General features: G+C 38.5%; 1 long non-coding RNA gene across 1 annotated transcript in view; it reads left to right on the top strand.

Annotated features, from left to right (window-relative positions):
- LOC311430052 overlaps positions 1 to 15,786 on the top strand; it is a 101,850-nt gene that overhangs the window by 53,533 nt on the left and 32,531 nt on the right. The gene's annotated exons all lie outside the window — the stretch shown is intronic.

Below are 15,786 nucleotides of genomic sequence, written 5' to 3' on the forward strand. Positions count from 1 at the left end.
GTTAGGTGGTCACTGTATAGGTGTGTAAACATGCATATGATTTTATATATTTCAGATTGTATTAAATTTTTCCCTTCAGTATGATTTATAAATGTTTTTGCAACCATGGTCATGTCATTCCTTCCCATCTGCCTCTGTCCTGCAGTGCTTCTCCATGGGTCACCTCTATCTGGAGGAGTGCTGGACTCCAGCAGGTATCCAGTACCTGGTTTGCTGTGCTGGAGGAGCCACATCACTAGTATTGGTTAATGGTATTTCTAGATCAATGTATATGAGAAAAAGTTATATAAGTTTTTTGAGATTTTACTTGTGGTTCCATAACACCCTTAATTCTTGCTCACTACTTTGGCAAGCATCTATGTACCTACCATCATGACAAAGCTTTATCCTTCCCTGCAAAGTAATGGGAAAGGGAAAAAAAAGGGCGTGGCTATATACACCTTTATTCCTAAGAAAGTTTTTCATGGAAGTTTTTCATGAAAGCCATTTAATATTTTTATTGTAGACAGGGAAAATGGTTTTCATCTTGAAAAAAAAAAAAAAGACAAAGACATTCAAATATTTATATTTTAATTCTATTTCTGAAAATTTTTAAATGAAAAAGCATGAAATAACTCTACTTAAAAGCTGCTTTGGCCTATTGATTACTGGAGGCAAAGTAGTATAAGAGGTGCTTATCCATAAAAGAGAAGGATATTCTACAAAAAAGTTATCATCTCTGTTGCCACTGTACTTTCAACTGCAAATTGCACCAGATCTTTGGACCTTTTGGCCTGCATTGGTACCAGAAAGCTACTATTCTTCCAAGGGGTAATGTAGTTTTATGTATTTCCACTAATGTCACTAAAGGGATATGTTTTCTTGTTGGAATCTTTCATGTATAGGCTGAGGAATTTAACCTCAGCTCATCCAAAATTGTCTTTTGAAATGCAGAAGTTGGTAAAAGAAGCAGTCATGAAACTCAAGCCTGTTAGTATTTCTGGATGTAATTCAGGAACATTGAAGAGGGAGGCTTTTTAAAAACAACTCTAATGTTATGAATAATTATCCCTCTGAACTTAATGGAGCCTAGAAATTCACTGTTAAACTGCATGAGCTGCTTCTTGGTAGTCAGTACTATGTAACTGTAGAAATTTGTCTGGTACCCAGATAAGGAATGGAAATTTCATTCTAGTTTCTGAGTGTAGTGTGTAATTCATTCTTTCCTTGCACCTGGAAATTCTTTTTCAAAGATCATGTTCTTTTGCCTTCTAATTTCCTTTGCTATTTATAAAATACAGAATTGAGCAGGAACTTCAGAAGTTTCATTTTCAAAATATTAAAATATGAAACTACCTTGAAAGTCCTGCAGTCTTCTAAACATATCCACCCTCCTGTCAAAAGATAGTTTGATGGATTTCGTTATTCAACAAATACCATTTTTTTTAGAATGCATGGCCTTACACCTGTAAAATTATGATTGGCTCTATGATGTTTCTTGAGAAATGTTAGCAAAGCTCATGTCTCTTTTCTTATCAGCTGAAAGCTGATACTTAGGTAATAATAAATTTCCTATTGATGGATCTTTGTGGGATGAGAATATCATGTCCAGACACCCTGAATTAAAAGTCTCATGTGAGCCCAATAAGGTGGAACTGGAACATTTGCAGGATACAGACATCAAGAGAATGGTTCTGCTGTGCTCAGCAGCGAATATCTGTGGCTGTTACACATAACATTTTATGGTTACACTTTATACCACCCCAGAAGAAATTTATATTTTTCTGTAGATTGGACAGCTATAAAGAAGTGTGAAGAAGGCTTTATAGGTATTCCAGGCCAAAAGGCTGGTTAGACCCCTCTGAATTAAACATGCTCTTCACATTATTGCAGAGGCAACAACTCAGCAATGCACCTGGTTCCTTCCCCATCTGTTCCTGTAAGGTCAGCTGATGAAATGGTAATTTTAGAACTGTTCTCTGCTGATGCTGTGGGGTATATTAGAGAATAGCAAAGAATGGCTAGGCATCTTAACATGAGACTGACACCTGTCTCCCGCATCCTTCAATTTGCCAGTGTTGGATATGTATTAAGGAATAAAGCATCAGTTTGTGCCAGAACAAAACTGACATGCTGAAATAAAACTGGCTACCCTCTTTAGAAAATAGGCAAGTACACACTTTTTCAAATCCCTTTATTTGGAATATTTAATTGTCTTAAGAAGCACAACTGCCCTTTCAGGTGTGGAGAAATGACGCGTTCTTGTCCTTCCTGATAGCCGTGTCACAGGTCATTTTGCAACAGCTACAACTGCAGTCGCTATAGTGACAGGTGTGTGCCACAAAGCAGATCTTGACCTTTCTGTTTGTGAAAAATGGGTTGTATTGTGCTTACTTAAAGTTCCTGGCAATGAACATTAGCCCAGCAAGAGCAAAGTGGACCTGGAGACTGCTGTATTTTAGAAGGAAGGTAAAATCTAATGAATCTATTTAAAGTAAGTACATGTACACGCAAATGCAGGCATCTCTCTCTCCATCCAGGAGATGATAGGCTTTCCTGCCACACAATAAGGTCAGAAAATATCACGAGGGCACAGTATATTGGAGTCATATAGATTTTAGGCATTGCTTCCTAGAAGGAGGGAAGCATTTTGCACCATAGGTATAAGAAAAAAGCTGTTCTGGCTTAGCTATTGCTTTGAGATAACTGCTAGTAAATGCTGGTGACCTTTTGAAAGGACAATCTTTTGTAAATAAAGGAAAGATGAAAAATAATGCTATAATATATCAGCCACATTGCTAAGGTGAAGAGAAAGTGATAGTTTGAGAAGTACAACAGAATACTGGCCTAGAATGAAATGAAGGTATATCCACAAAAGTGTAGGTAGAGATCATTTTTTCCCACCTTTTAAAAAATTATTTTATTTCCAAGTGTTATACAGAGCTTAGCTGAGGCTGTAACCTGAAATATCGAAGAACAAATCTTCCCCTGTGAAGAAATTATTTTTCTTTGCTGGAGTAGGTATTGAGAACCCAGTCAGATGTTCGTGCATCAGCAACTGTGAGGGCACTCAGGAAAAGTGTTTCCCACACTGAAAGGAGACAGTTTAAGAAAATGAGCTTTGTATAGGTGTCTCAAAGGGAACGTAATGGAGAAAAGGGAAGGAGGAATGGACTTTTTCCAAAAACCTTCAAGTCATTGGCATCAATTTGTCTAGGCCAAGTGTATGATGATATATCTCCTGCTATCTTGAATGTAAGGACTTTTTCAAAAGATGGTTAAAGACAACTTATTAACAGCTTTATGTATGTGAGCTTGCAAGCGTCAGTCAGAAATGCTGTAGGAGATCTGGTACATTTTATGCTGTGTATTACGGAGAGCTTTTTTTATGCAGAGGATATATGGGACAATGAGTCCCAGAGATAGGAAAATGGTTTAAAAGTAGGTGTACCAGAGAAAGTATTGTGAAGTTGCATGAATGATGGTACTAAAATTTCAGAGGAAAGCAATTAAAAAAAAAAAAATAATAGAGATGGATTCAGATTAACTCCTTGGCTTTACTAAAATGATCTCAGATGCAGGAATGACTTTATTCCCTGGACATATCCCTTTTCCATACAAAGTCTTACTTAATGAAAATGGATTTTCTCAGGCAAAATTTGTTTTCAGAATTTGAAAGAAAAAATAGTTCTAATTGGGCAAGAAAATTAAATGCAGAAAGCTATTGTGAAAATATGAAGAAATATGGAGACATTGAGTCTCCGACTTGAGGGAAATGCCACAGAAGTATTTTGGTTTTGGCTACCTGAAAAGCACACTAGCCTCTGTGCTGACCAGGGGAAGAATGTGACTTTGGTGGCATATCTGTGCAGGGAGCAACAGAAATGACTGAAGACTCTCCTAGGACTTTCAAATACCACATGCAGTATGCTGGGGAGAACAGCCTTTGTAGAGACATTGTCTATCAGGTGGAGGCATGTCAAATACTTTTCCTGAAACTTGTGGCAAAGTTGCAATGGAGTCCCAATGTAACAGTAGACTAGAAAAGAAAAAGCAGGAGGTAAAGATGTTACCTGGCATGCAGGGAAACCTCTAAATCTCTTGTACAGATTGGTAGCCTTTCTAACTACCCTCATATTACTGAAGCTTGAAGCATCAAGCTGCCTCTGAGGACGTAAGTGCTTGCCCAGTCTGTACAGTTGATGTGACTGTCAGCTGTGCTGGGTGATTGATGGTTGTTCAAGGTCTTTTTGTAAATTGGCCTTGTATCCTGGATGGTAGAAGGAATAAGTTTGACAGTTACTGTGATTTTTTAAGCAGCATTCCTTGTCAGCAGTCAGACCTCTGCAGATTGCTTTCTGATCCTACTGAATAGCGTGCCAAATATATCGTTATTTTATGAGCACCTTTCCTCCCCCTCCACCCTCCAATTTCCAAAAGTTTCTGGGGAGTGTGAGGCTCACGAGCAGAGTGCTAATACAGCCCATAAATTGTACTGCTGGCAGTACAGTGCTAGAGCATGCCCAGGGGAGAAGATTTTACAGCCCCTACCAAAATCCTTTGCTCTACACCAGGCACGGTATCTGCCATAATGACCATAGCTTGATTCCAAATTGCAATTTACTGTTAGCTGCCATACATTTTTATTTAATTTGTAGTGGGCTTCAGAGGCTAAGGCTAACAGTTAGAAGAAAAGCATGAATCTCACTATATCAACACTCATCAACTTCCCGTGGAGTCTGGGAAGGCCCGGCAGGCTGCACGACCCAAGACAGGCTACACCTGCAACTCAGGTACTCTGGTCACAAGCTGCCCCAACTAGGGGTTTCCTCCTCTATTTTTTTCTACACATACAAGAGCTTTCATCTGAACTAAGACTAGCCAGTTTGAAGGGGTAATACCCACTAGTACCGTACACCAGAACAACAGATTTTATGTACCAGTATATTCTGAATGTTGAATAAGAGCATGGTGGAAGTAACACCCTGTGCATGCCTTGTTCTCATTAAGGTTATGGCTTCAGCAAAGCTCACAGAATGAATTTGAGGGATCATTGAACAGACCTGGTACACCTGTCCAAATGTAATATATGCAACGAAATTTTGTGCCTAAGCTTTCTCTGTCTGCCAAGGGAGAGTTAAGCACCTGAGAATGAGATACAAAAGAGGCAATCTGCATAACCATTGTTATGCTTGGTTGGTGTAAGGGATAAATGCAAAGCAGCCCCAGCAGAAGGGAACAGAGTGTAGAGCTACCCCACAGCTGGGTGCACAGGGTCAGACTTGCTTCAACTCTTCATTCAATTTGTTTGCCAACATTTTCTTCCAGTGGAAAGAAAAGATGTAAATGGTACGTAATTGGATCTTGCTCTGACAGTCAAAAGAAGTGTTCCATTATTCCAAAATTTGCATGTAATCTCTCAAACATAAAATATATTTAAGAATGACCGTAACTTCCTTAGCTCACACAAGTAGGAAACAATGAGGATCCTGGGTCACTCACAGACTGTAATAATGGGAATCTTGAAAAAAAAATCCCTTAGGCAGAGACGGTGGTATTCATCACACTGGGGTCCTGGTGTGCAGGGTACCACATAAAGATGTAGGAAATGACACTTTGTCCCCGATCTCTAGTTATTGTCCTCCTCTAGTAGCTGTTAAGTGCAAGCCCAGTAGCCTGTTTGCATACTATGTGATTGGTATCAATGTTTGTATTAGTATTCAAAAAACAACAAAGGGTGTGTTAAAAATAGCAGGGATGACAGAAAGAGGGCAATTACTTGGTTGTGTGAATAGGAAGGATAATATTAAGTTACTGTGTAATTAAGGTTAGACCAAGGTGAAGTAAAGATAGCAAACAAGGAAAGTAAGTAAAGGTTACTCATTCTGGACCCAAAACTATCCCTACTGAATTTAATAACATGTTTATGCTGACCTCTGTGAAAGTGAGAAGGAGTAGACTTGAGGTTAATTTAGGGACATATTTATAAGGCAGTTTAGTGAAACTTGATAATGTATAATAGAAAAAGAAACCACAGACAAATAAATAGGAACTTACTGAAGTGAGCTCCTCTTGGAAGCAGTTTGATTTGAACTGCTCTCTCACATCACGCTGTGTGCTTATTATGAAAGGTGAAATCCATGGTTTTGTTCCACATTAGATTATTTATGGACATTTTCAAAAGGCCCAGACTTGGATGTGTTCTGTCACTGGTCAATCTCAAACTGCTGAGCTGCTTACCAGCAGGGTACCAGAGCGGTTTTCATGCTTGACTGTACAACATTTGAGGCTTAAATCCCATCTTGTCCACAGCTATCAGAAAAAGATTCCATGAATGAACAGTCATGGAAGTTATTGATTTCTCCTCTGTGCTCAGAGGAACATTTGTTGGTGGGGTTGTTGGGACTTTCTAACATGGTTCAAGAAAATCTTTTGTGAGTCTGAGGAGGAAACTAATTAAATCTTCATAGAAGAAAAGGACTTAAATGATGAAGGATGGAGGTAAATTACTTAGCTAACAAATAGGTACCTTGGAAATTAAAGTACAAATTAGGTTATCTAATTTTTCACTGTGAACCTAAGCAGTTCCATTAATATGATTTCCATCTTGTGATAATATTTCATGGCTCATCAGGAGCTTGCTGAGACATATTAATGACAGCTGGAAACAATGGTACTACAAAGCCTTCATTTCCAGGTACAGTAATGAGAATTTTTCTAAGAAAAGGAAATAAAAAATGGATGATGCTTTCATGTGTTGGTACATTCATACTACTAATGAACATAGTGCTGTATGTGTACAACTAAATATTGCATTTGGTTGTAACTTAGAAAACTAGTCTGATTCCTTTACCCTCATGCACGTTGACCACGTTGCCATGCAGGGCTGCACTGAGAAACACAGGTGATGTACCAGGTAGGCTTCTTCTGGGACAGGGACCAGGTCTTTTGTCTCAGGGCTGGTGATCTCTGTGATACTTGCTACTCTGTAGTACCAATATGACTTTTTCACCCTTCTCTCTGGACATAGCCTGAGCATCACCCTTGAGCTCTTGCTGTTATTTTGCTATGCTTAGGAACTGCAGATGTAGAGGAGAAACCTCTACAACACTCAGAAACCTTTACTGGCATCTTTTATGAGGTACCGGGCCAGATTTTCCTTTCTTCTGATAACCCATCAATCCTCTCTGTTGCTATCTAGCAATGCTTAAGATCACTTTCTTGTAGCACACAATAAACAATAATACTGGTTATTACCAGTGCTTTGATTTTCTTATGTACATATATATATATATACTGCCTCCACCATGCTTCAGCACTAATTCTGCCTTGAAACAAGTGCATATTGCTCACAGTCATCTGTAAATTATCTCATTCCACCTGCCTGCACACTGATATTTGGCAACCTCATTTTATAATATACAGGATTTTTTCCTCCTTTAAAACATGATCTTAAATTTAAACATAACTGGGAAACCTATTGTGAAATAGGGAGACTTTTATTTCTGTCAATTCCCAGAGCACCTTGCTACAACTCATTTGGTGGTTAGCACAATGTGTATAGTGGTGGAGACAGATGAACAAACAGACCGTGGTTCTAATTTAAAAACAACAGTTTTTCAGCAATAGCTATACAAAGTGCATGTCTGACAAGGGAGGAGGGAAATACTCATTTTCCTTTTGAAGGGTGACTTCAACCTACAAGTGATTTCACCATGGCTTCAGATCTGGTCTCCTTTCCCCTCCCTGATTTTTCTCTAAGAGATTAATCAATGAAGTCACCAAGCAGCAGCAGCAGCAGTTTACAGTACCAGGCAATGGCAGTGTTCAGCTAGGGCAATGACAGCATCACTGAGCCTGTTTGTGACCTCTGTAAGCAGACTACATTTTACACCAAATGGTGTAAATGCCCTGTGTCGTAGATTGAGCAAATTGGATTCAAGTTAAGTCTGGCTGTGACAAACTTCTTGCCAGTTCCAGAAAAGATATTTACATTTGTTTGCTTCCAATTGTTGTTGGCTTGTCAGATGCCATTTTGAAAAGCTCAGAAGTAGTAGACCAGCTTAAGAGTCTGAAGACAAGTAGTTCAGGGATACTGCAGATACTCTCCCCTGCTCCTCCCATCAACCCACCAGTGTTCTCTACCCTGGCACTCATTTGGGCTGCACACTGAGAAGGCTCATCAGGGGAGCCACAACAGAAGACTGACTTTAGCAATGATGTTCCTTCAAGTTGTGGAAACACAGCTTTTCACCTTTTGACTCTAATTCTATATGGGCTATGTATCACCCATTAAGGTGACACACACTGTATACTCATGGGCTCCAGCTTATTGGCCTCTATAATATGCTCCTGCACAGTGAAATCGCCCTAGTACATCACTATAATGATGAATTTTACAGATCTATTGTACATTACTAATGAAATAAACTCTCTCTTCCTTCATTAGTAACTTAACAGGTTTTCTGCTTCATGTCAGTTGTAATCCTTATTTAATAATACCAAAGGATAATCTTTTTGTTTCTATGTCAGCAACATGGATATTTTACTCCTACTATATTGCTAACATGGTAGTTCTCAGTGCTCCTGCATCAGTGGGTTTAAATGAATACCCGGAATCTCCACAATATCATCTTGGAATAGGACAGGTGTTCCTTTGGGGGCATTAAGGACAGTGCCCCTTTCTGCACTTGCACATTTATAGAAATAATTGCCTGTATGGCCTATGCAGGAGATCCAGATTTAAGATGTAAAATCTGACCTGAGAGAAATATATATTTTATATATGAAATATATAGCAGTCAGAGGCATTGCAGATCTTAATAGATTAAGAATTCTAGCAAAACTGTAGGTAGTGTATCTGTCAAAGCCAGATGTTTCCTTGGCACTTTGTTTCAAGGGAAAATTAAAACCCATGATTATCTGCATTCAATCTATACCATAAGAATGATGATGAGATTAATGATCAAAGCTGTGTTTCTGTCTCGAGGGTCCCCCTGCTGTTTACATACCTACCTCCTGCTTAGGAACCCCAGTGATAGATGTAGCTGTCTGACACAGAATATATCCAGTTGTTTGAAACCAGCCCTGGCTGGTTCATGCATGTCTCTTCTTTCCAAGTCCTGTATGATGTAGGTATGTTGTGGGTTTGTGGACAAAGAGGATAAAAGGAATGACATGCTAATATGCATTTCACTCAGAAGCAGCAATATTGATAAGATTATGTGACTTAACAAAGATTTGATGATGGCAAGAGACATCTGATTGTAATTGGAAGATACACTTAATTATACACTATATAAAAGATGTTATATACTACTCAAAGACACTAAATGAAGGATATTATAGGTTACATAAAGACTACATACAGAACTGGGTTAGGTGACAGTATGTCAAGGGAAACCATCCCTCTGAGTCATGAGGATCAGAGTGGTCCCCCCAGCTTCCTAAACTCCTTGCACCGAAGAGGTAAGGAGCCTAGGTGTGGCTGAGTCCACTCCTAGTCCCACACTTGTTCAACAGTTTATGTCTGAAGGACCATAAGCATTATGTGAATGCTGTGTGCTAAGATTATGGAGTGTGATCACAAAGCACCATTACAGCATGTTAGCGTGCTGTTACTTTCCCCATCTGCTCACCATTTATCTGTAGCAATAAGTGTCATCTCAATCTGCAGAAGTAATCCTGAGAGGTGTCCCTGCCCAAGGAGAGACCCTCCATGCTGTCATTTCAGGAGAGCTCCAAGGGCTCTTGGGCTGTTCATGGTTTATGGGGTAAGGTGATTGACTTATGGTCACACTTACATATGGATGTTAGTTTTCTTCCAAATTTGGCTCAAGTAGGGCTGTCTTCCAAATTTGGCCAGCACTGGGCAGGGTGGTGGTACTGCATGCATTGCTCAAATTAGCCCTTGGGTATTTATCTTCTGTCTCCTCAGAATCCAGGATGCAGTCATTGTGACCAATACATCCATCACAATTGCCAGTGATGGTTATCTGCTTAGGCCAGATGTTCTGATTAAGTGGGGTGGGAGTACACCATCACAATGTATCTATTTCTTACTTGTTTAAAAACCTGCAGGAATTATTCGATGCATATTAATGGTATCAGCCTATGGTCCCAAAGTGACAGCTTTAATTCAGTTATAATTAGTTTCAGGGCTCTCCTGCTCTTCATAAACCACAAGAATGAAGAATGCTTTTTCACTTGAATTATTATCTTATTAATTCGAAGACAATGTAAATGATCTCTGCTATGTATTATACCTTATGAAATGCTCTTTTGTTTTGGTTCTGTTAAAAGCTTTGCCTTATTTTATGGTCACTTTTATTCAGTGATTTTTGTTTCTTCTTTATTGGTCCTTACTAAAAGGACCTTCTTAGGAAAAAGAAGAAGCTATTGTCCTTTCTTTAGTCATTTATTCTAATTGCTCTTTGTGTGTGAATATGGTGTGTTTTTGCACATATGTTTCCATCTTTTTATTTGTTGGAAGGTTTTTTGGCTGCTCTCTTCTTGAAGAAGCAAGATGTTTGGCAGCAATGTTCACTGGAGCCACTCACACTCAGGCAGGCAGAACAGATAATGCCTTAGCCAAGGCCAGAGGCTCAACAGGATTGGCAAGGGCAGCACTTGCACAGTGAACCATCTTTCGCTTCAGCTCAGTAAATATCTCCACACCTTTGTATCTCATTGCCCAAGTAGGTCTCCCTCTGAAAGGGCATACCATGGTGGCAACTCATCATCTGGAGCCAAGATAGCTCAGGACACGTGTCTGCTGAAACACTCCATGCTCAGCTCCCAGCAAGGAGCAAGGAGCAAGCAGCAGCAATTTTTTTTTTTTTTTTTTTTTAAAGTTGATTCAGGATCCTCTCATTAAGTCTCTAGGATATAGGGTCAGGACGCACAGAGGCACATGGGCTTTGTTACCCCAGGAGAGTACCTATGGGTTGTAGCTCAAGATTTTTACATACAGTACGGACATTAGGCCCTTTTTCTGAAGGTACTGGGTTTGGCCATTGTCGCAGATATAGTGTGTATCTGATCCAGTCTACTTTTTATTTCCTAAGGTGTGTGTGCTGTTGGGGTGGGAGCTGGGTAACTGCTAACACAGTGGAAGTGCATTTGTTCATAGATGTGAATGATTATTCATAGAATATTTTTGCTTCGTTGGCCAGCTCTGTCAAGTATCCACCCACCTACAATAAGCAAACATAGAAATGTCACAAAAATAAAGACTTGAATACTTAACACACTGAAGGCTTGAATCAGATCTTTAATAACATTCCCTTCAAAGTCAGCTAGCAACATCACAGGGCTGGATCTGATGCCAATGCAGTGTAAAGGATTTTTTTTTTTTAAATACAGGGTATGATAATCACAAGAGATATAAAAAATAAAATGCAATACATAATAATCTATGATTTAAAAAATCATTATCATTGTTTTTCTCTCATTTCCCTAGGATATTTGAAGGCACATGCATTTGGGTAGATAAGTAAGAGTCTTTCCTAAAGAAGCAGTTCTGACCTTATCTTTTCAGAAATTCAATGGCAAAAATTATATTTTCCTCCTACTCCCATTCGGGAAAAAGAAAATCTTCACCTTGTTTCCTACTTCATGATCCACTTGCTCTTATGCCTTGTAACTATCAATCTTCATTTACTTTGCTGCACAGAAAAATTAACCTTCTAGGAGGGTACTTCTTAAAAAGCGCAGCATAATTCCTCAGTACTATCAACACTTGCCGAACCTCCACTGGTTATATTGGGTTGGAAATGCTGTTAGCGTCTGTACTTCATCTTCATATCAATGAGAGCCTGATGATCAATTTATTTTCTTGTCAAATACATTCTTTAATGGGTTGCATTTTGTGTGGTTGACTATTCTGATAAAATCAATTTAATTAACTATCAAGATCTGACAGAACACATTCAGGAAACGTCATTCATTTCAAAAGAATAATAATTTCAATCAAAGACAAGTTGCCAGCCATTCTAATGAGGTATCTCAACATTAGCAGGATTTCATGCTAATGATCAAAATGAAGTATTTCAGGATTTCTAACAAATTATGATTATAAACCAGATAGTGCATTAATACCAGGGTACACTGTCACTATTTATTCACCAAGCCATCAGTGTTTGAAACAAATTCTTATGAGCATCTGCATGTGTAAGTTGGTTGGGAAAAGAGGGAGACAAATTATCCTTCACTCAGCTTGTCATTCAGGAGCTTGGAGTTGTACCGTTCGCTTACCACAGGGAGCTATGCAATACTCTTAAAGCACATTTCATACTTGGTGGGGTGCAGCTTCCCCGTGACCAAATAAGCAGTGGTGTGTGCAGCTTACTATAGTTTACATTGCTGTACTGTGCTATCACTCCATATTATTATAGTGGGAGGCTGAATATCAGCAGGGTCTATTACAATACTGGATGATTAAAGTACTTCTTGACTTTCCACAAGATTTTAAATTCAAGATGAAGGAGGGGGAAGCATAGTGTGTGAGAGAAACACAGAAAGAAAGGGAGAGGATTATGCTTCAGCAGCCTTCGTGATAAAAGAGTAGTAATTAGTTTCAGTAAAATCCCATAATAGTTCTTTTGCACTTTGCAGGGAACCAAGTGGCAGACAGATAAAACAAATTACTTTACTCAGGGCAATTAGCAAACTATTACAAGGTTCTGCCTGTGTTTCCCCATGACTGCAAAGATCATGCCCTATTTTTCCAAGAACTTTATGTTCCTGAAAATCTCATCCATTTTAAACCTATCATTGTGCATATAACACAGTCACTACGTCTCCCTGAACACAGCCCACATTGTAGTAGAGGACCCAAGAGATAATGAGTTCTGTGATCATGCCAGGGGGGGGAAAGTTTCAACATTTGCTGCTTACTCATCTGAAATAAGCCTCCAGTGTTACTATTGTGCACACAACTCTCTGACACATAGTACAATGAAAAAAAATGAGTTTTGTATTCCTGCACATAGGTATGCACCAGCATTGAAACTGTGCACTGCTGATTTAAGTGTTCAGACTTCCATGGCTGATTCCTAATAGTGACCCCATTGGAAAGAAAAGATTTCTTGGCAAAGGAGTAAAAAGACTTCAGACTAATCAGAAATCAGAAATGGCTATGAAAATAAGTTTTCAACTTTTTTTTTTATTTTATTTTTTATTTGTACTTCAAGAAGTTACTTGTCTTTCCTGAGAAATTACAGATTGTCTTCATGTAAGAGTATATCAGCCACTAAGCAAACTAATAGAAAAATACCTGAACATATTTGGTACAGAAAAATTACAGATTTGAAATAGCTCTTTGGAAGAAAACCTCTTAGAGTGCAGTCAGCGTTGTTTAACAGTTAAGTTTTAATGAAAATTATATGAAATATGAAGATAATCAAATTTACAAATGGGAAGTTTCATTTTTTAGTTTTATTAATTTATTTATTTATTTTTATTTTTGACAGAAAGCCCTTCCCATTGCATCGAGATCAGGAGAATCACGCTGTTATAACATGTCTATGAGAGTGTAGGAAGTTGTATTAGATTCTTTGGCAAGACTTTGACCAAGATCACCAGCTCTATAGACATATGCTTCTTGGCCATAATTTCAGTGAAGAATATGACTTTCATACCCAGTCCTGCAAGACCTTGAACTCCATTCCAAAGCCATTAACCACTAAGCATTAATAGCAAAAAGCATTTTCCATTATAACTAGGTTTGCTAGGATTCAACATGCCTTTTCACTGACAATTGCTGGTTAAAATCAAAGCTTATTTTTGGTTGCAGAGGTTTGTTGCAGGTTATAATTTCTAGTCAGTTTCAGCCTCCTTGTTGCTTTCACTTCTGGCCCTCCACTCCTCCTCCATAATTTCTGGTCTGGTCAGCCAGCTGTTTTAGACCAGAAATTATAGCTTGTGCAGCTGGGGTGAAGCCTAGTGCTGGCATCTCAAAGAAGAAAATACTCACTGAATACTCATGAAATACTCAAACTTAGCAGCAGCAGTCAGAAGAACTGAATTGTTTTAGTTGTGATCTCTTCCCATCACTCACCTTATCTTCCCACCAGTGATTAATGTTGGTGAGAACAGAAAATAACATGGTGTAGATTTCTTGAAATGTGAGAAGTTAGTGTGGGCTAAAAGCATGGTCATGAGCTTGACAGAATGGTAACAACACTCTGCTTAGATCAGGGGGGAACTCATGGCTGGGCCTGGGACTGCAGGTAATTTACTCTAGTAAATAGACTTACAAGAAGAAATAGATTGTCTTTAGAAATTATGTTGGAAGCAATGTTGGTGGAAATCTCTACATTATCAAAACCATTTTAGTTGTTAAGAGTACAGTTTTGGTGTTATCCTCTTGGTGAAACAATGGTAAAAAGTTGAACAGAAAACATGCTTAAAGGAAAAGTTTGTGCTATAATCGTCCCTTTAACTTTTGTCTTTCATTTAAGCAGAATTTATTATTGACTTTATGGAATAATGTTTTTGCAGCAATATCATTTATTGAACACTTACAAAAAAAGAAGAGGCAGCACTCACATAGATTAATATGTTAATATTTCCTCATAAAGTTTCTAATTAATTACCATATTTACCATGGAACAATATATGCTATTTCACAGAAATTTTTACATGCTTAGTCTTCTGATGTTACTGTTGCCAAATTTTAGCATTATAGTTGTTTTACCTATTCTGTTAAGGACGAAGCCTGAATTCATTGGTGGTCCTTGAGGTGATTCTCTTATTTGCCTTATCCGTAGCAAAGTAAAGATGCTTCAGAGTAGTGGTACTTGCACTCTAAGTCCTGGTATTACAGTCTGGGGAGAATCATAAAGGGAACAGAAGATAAGACCAGCAGCATAATATCCTATGCTAAACCCCAAACCTCTGGAAGTGGAAGCACCCATATCCTGATTTTCTTAGAGAAATACTCTCTCCTCAGCTTCAATGTAAAATATAAATGCTATTAAAACCAACATAAGCAAAGTTCTTTACAGCCTACGCACATAAAATTGTGCTTTGGATTTGTATGCAGGTGTTGCTTCAATAAGTACATTAAGCTCACAGCCTCCACAAACCTCTTTCTTACAAGGTCAGGAAATCCTGCATGGTTTCATCTGGTAGTTCACGCAAAACTCTGCTGTTTCCTCCCTCAGGAGCATGCCAAGTGGTGGGGAGCTGAAGGCACGTGTTATTATATCTATTATACGTATTATACCCCTCTAGCCTGGGCCTGAGTATGGAGTTACCATCCTCATACTGTATGCAGGTAAAAGGCAACAACAAAGGCTTCAAATTGTTTCTAAATGCCTATTGGGGAGGAGAAAGGGAAAGGAACATTACAGAACACATGATCATTCTTAAATCAAATTTGTATCTTTGCTCTACACCTTTGACCTTAACAAATCTTTTGTAATTGGAAGCATGTACCTAAAAAGAACTTGGGTTCCTGAACAGCCTAGCTGAAATAAAATTGAGTACAAATGATTTATCTTTGGTGCAGGATAGCACTTGGATTTTAACTGTTTAACATGGCCATAACTACTCTGGACTTAAAAGTACTTAGATGAGAAGGCAGACCTTGTAGATGCTGAGAGGCTGGGGTAATTTTACCAAAATGATTCTGATGAGGTATCTGTAAAGTTACCATTTTCCAAGCAGTATTTTTTAATGTGAAAACAATGTGAATATAAATTGAGGTAAAGCAAAGTGTTATTTCACCAATAGCATTGAAGCTACATGTTTTATGGGACAGCTGATCACTTACAGCTCTAAATGTATCTGTGACTTTGTTGG

This window comes from Aythya ferina (assembly GCF_964211825.1).
Source record: "Aythya ferina genome assembly, chromosome: 1".
Taxonomy (NCBI): domain Eukaryota; kingdom Metazoa; phylum Chordata; class Aves; order Anseriformes; family Anatidae; genus Aythya; species Aythya ferina.